Consider the following 4,597-nt stretch of genomic DNA (forward strand, 5'->3'; position numbering starts at 1 on the left):
TTTAGTAAGTAAACCATGACCAAGAACAATGATTAATGCAAATATATTCCTTAAATATATTCTATTTAATTTTGTTGTCTCATTTTTAAGTCAGAAATCAGTGTATTTCAAAATATGGTTACTGTAATATATTATAAATATAGCATTATGGTTATAACTGAATAGGTTGCCTCCTTCTCCAATAACAACAACAATGACAACAACAAAGCCCTAAAAAATTTGCCAAAACTATAAAACATGTCAACGTAGAGATAGTTTTGAGAAAAATTAAAAGATTGAACTCAATATTAGTTAACCCTAATGATAGACTTCTTCATTTGTAATTAGTAAGACACAATATCAATATCCACAAAATCTAATGAAATAAAATGACACCTGGAGTAACTGAAGAAGGAACGTCTTCCTACCAAATGGAGTTATCGGTAGTTAATAAAACCTGTAGAAAACAAAATAAATAAATAAATCATTCGAAAGCATTCAAGACCATACTTTAAAGAGATATTAAGCCTTTCTACATAGGCTGCCCTATCCCTCAAGTATATGGTCAGGTTAAATGGAGAAAGACTTGGTTAATTAGGCTGCTTTGTATTGTCTGCCTTCTACAATGCCTTTGACTTATATCAGTTCTCAAGCAGATGTAGTGAGGGAGGTGTACTCAGTATGTCAGTGATCACCACAGATCCATGACATACCTTCTTGTTTTACAGGCTTGGGCATATCACGCAGAGAGCGGCCACCTGTGCTGGGACTCAGGGCAGTTTTATGACCTCAATACAGAGAAAGTAACATGATTTTTAAATCCTTAGTTGTTCTCTGACCTGATGGAAGTGAATTCAGGGCGCTGGGCCTGAATACATTCTTTTATAGTAGACAGTAACATGATTGTAATATATTGTAGACTACAGAGGAACATTTTACACAATAATTTGAGGATAATTAATTATATGAGTATCCCTGAAACCTTAAAACTTAAATTCTAAAAAATTATTTGAATAGCCTTAATAATTTTTTATTGATCTAGAAACCATTATATTATAAAAGTCTTTACTGCTATGCCTTCTATTTTGAATAATATTCTTCTTTCTTCAAACCTATTTACGACAGGTCAAACAACCATATAAAGCCCAGATTGTAACATTTTTCTACCATGAAGCATTTCCTACACACTTCATTCCAGGTGGTCTTTCTCCTTTGAATGCCTAAAGTGATAATTCTCAAAGAATTGTCTGTGAATGGTCTGTATCAGAATCATGAACATTTAAATTAATTAAATTAAATTGAATAATTAAAATTAACTAACTAAATTTTTAAAAACCTAGATCACTCTCCAGAATGACATTTAATAACCATGACCAATGTACTCTATTTTTGACTTATGCTTTAATAATGTATTCTCTGGAGAAATTTCTTACATTGTTGTTATTTCTTATATTTTTATTTATCTGTTCTATTCCTGGGGCTTATTTTCTGAGTTATTTCTTCTACCAGGTTATTATTTATTTGTATTATTATTTACCTACGTATTTATATATTATTTATTTGTGTTATTTCTTTTGCTAGTGAAGCACTCTCTGAGATGATGATAGGTCAAGATGAGTTTGCTCAAGCAACTGAAAGAAGGCCACTAATTCTGGGATGCAGTAAAAAGAGGCCAAATAATATAGGAATTTTTAAACCAGGGTAAGGAGTTTGAATTCTATTCCAAGCATATGGGAAGCCATTGGCTAAGGCATGATTTCATTTTACTCTAGTAGATCAATAAAGCTTCTCTATGGAGCTCAGACTGTGATGGAATAAGAGTGGAGAAGGGACAACAGTTAGGAGGCTATGATACCAGTTCAGATGAGAGGTATTGGTGGCTTAGACTAAAGAAGTAAATGTGAGGGTAATTTCAGATGGATTCAAAGTATGCTTCATAGATAAATTGACAGGGCTTTTCAACTGAGAGATTGGTTGTGGGGTTGAGAAAATGGAAAAGAAGAGTTGACATAATTTTGGCCACCAGACATGTAAACACACTATTTCAACACAGTGCCATAATTGCTGCAAAGTTGATGTGAACAAAGTTCAATGAACATATAGGAAAAGATGTGTCTAAGAGTTCCTGAAAGAATCAAAGAACAATGGATTAGCTGAAAGACAATATAAAGTTCAGTTTTCTCATTTTTAAAAGGGAATAATAATTATCATTCAATGAGATTGGTTTGAGAATTAAATAAGATGGTTCCAAACATTTTTTATTTTTATTTTTATTATTATTTTTTTTAAGTTCCACTGTCATTTATTGGAATTAAATAATAAAAAATACAATTTGGACATTTTTTTTAATCATATTTTTTATGTTTTATTGTTTTTTATGGTGACATTGGTTAACGAAATCCAATATGTTTCAGCTGTATACTTTAACAGTAAGGCATATATATATTTACACTGTGTGTTCACCTCCCATAGTTAGATTTCTTTTTGTCACCACATATTTGACACCTTTTACCCCATCTACCTCTCCCCAAGCACTTTTTAAATTAAGAAGCATTCAATATTAGCATAATTAGGAAAAAATTTCCCCAGTATTACTCTAATAATAAATATACCTGTACCTAATAATATACTATCTAAATAGCAATTATATATGCATTGTTATCTTATTAAATGCTATTATTCATGAAACTAATACAAATATGGAGTAATGAAATAACAAAGTAAATATTTTTATTGTAATCTAAATGTCACTTCTTACAGGAAGACTTCCTCAGTCTCTAGCTCCCAACAGGTATGCTGTCTGGCACTCCCATAATATCTTTTATTTCCTTCATCCTAGCACATACCCCTCTCCCTGGCCCAATGTGATTTTTGTCTATTTGTCTGTGTCTCCCAATTTATGGTAAGGGCTTTAAGTACAGAGACTATATCACTCTTGTTCATTATTATAACTCTGAAATCTAAAAATTAGACTTGGCAGACAACAGGCATTCAAAATGGAAATGAATTAATCTTTAAAATGCATTGTAGTCCTTTGTTATTCAACGATCTATTATAAGATCTGGATTATAAACTTTGCATACATTTGGTAATTCCTCTCAATCAAGTCTTATAAAGCACTTAATGAAAATAACTGAGTTCACAAGCACATGCCCATGAGAGAATAGACTCCTTTCACAATTCTTATATTATTTAGCAACTTCAAGAGTTCTTTTGGCTGGCCATGATATTTTGTATGCATCTCAATAATGTTAATATTAATTTTTAATATTCATATTTTCCTTATATTTAAAGTTTCTTTTTATTTGCTCTTGATTTAAGTATATTTCTTATTTTCTATGTAAGACTTTTTTTACTATTTCATTTTTAATTTCTAATCTTGTTGAATTATGATTAGAAAGTGGCCTATATAATTTCTACTTTAAAAAATATATTGATATCTTCTTTGTAGATAACATGATTAACACAAATATCAATGGTAATCATTTTCTCCTTCATTTTATCCACTGAATTTTTAGTTTGACTCTTTTTTTTCTTAAAGCTTTAAAATTTGCGGGGGGGAGGGGGTGTGTGCATGTGTACTTGCACATGCTGCACTCAAATTCCCTTAACTTCTCTTGCTGTGTTTTTCATTTAAAAAAATTTTATGTATTTCTTTTTGTCCCTAAGCTGTTCTGTTTCATTGGCTCTGACACTGATTATTTGGGCTATTCTTCCTCTCTCTGAGTGCTGAATCACTTAGGAGTTTTGTTATTTTCCTTTATTAGATTAATGGATTTCCTTTATTAGATTAATTTATTAGGCTTAATTCTATTTTCTGAAGTATCTTATACTGTGTGAATATCACAGTAGGTCTCTAATTCCATGAACTTATGTTGTAGTAGCTGGGGGGCTGTCAGCCCCTTTGAAAGCCCTGGGAAGGGGTCCATGGTTGAGGCATTGCAAAAAAGAGGAGTGGGAGATCATCCTCAATTTTGTTTTTTGACAGGACCTTGACAGAGCTTTAAGACCAGAGAGACAAAAGAGCTGGAAATCAGAACACAGGGAAAGGAAATTTCATTCAGGTTACCTTTTCCAACAATCACCTGCCCATAGGTTTGTCTCAGCTTATGATATTTACCTGATTCTACTTCACTATTGAAATATACAAATAACTATTTTTATGAGTCGCTTAATAAAAACTATGTCAGAAGAGAAGTACTTTGACAGTAATGACTTTTTAAACAAAAATATATTTCCAAAGGCATATTTAATATAGGCCCAACTTTAGAAGTCCAAACTCTGAGCAGTTGTTTCAAATGTAATTTAAAAAAGAATTCTGGACTTATACTAACCAATAGCACCATTTATTAAATTTATTTATTGTATCATTTTTTAGAAAACTATTGCAGAAAAGAAGTGGGAAATATAAAAAACCACTAGGGAATTTCATAATATAGTTATTGTATAATAAAACAGGAAGAAATCATGAAGTTTGTAGCTGAGATTTATTGATTATCTCATGATAAAGTATAAACAGTTGTTGGAATTAAAATGAGTTGCTCATTTTTCTTTTATGAAAAGTAAAGTATTCCATATTTGTGTGACCTTTTATGTTATGACAAGTGGCTGTCAAGAG

Source organism: Pteropus vampyrus, unplaced genomic scaffold (assembly GCF_000151845.1).
Source record: "Pteropus vampyrus isolate Shadow unplaced genomic scaffold, Pvam_2.0 Scaffold56, whole genome shotgun sequence".
Taxonomy (NCBI): Eukaryota; Metazoa; Chordata; class Mammalia; order Chiroptera; family Pteropodidae; genus Pteropus; species Pteropus vampyrus.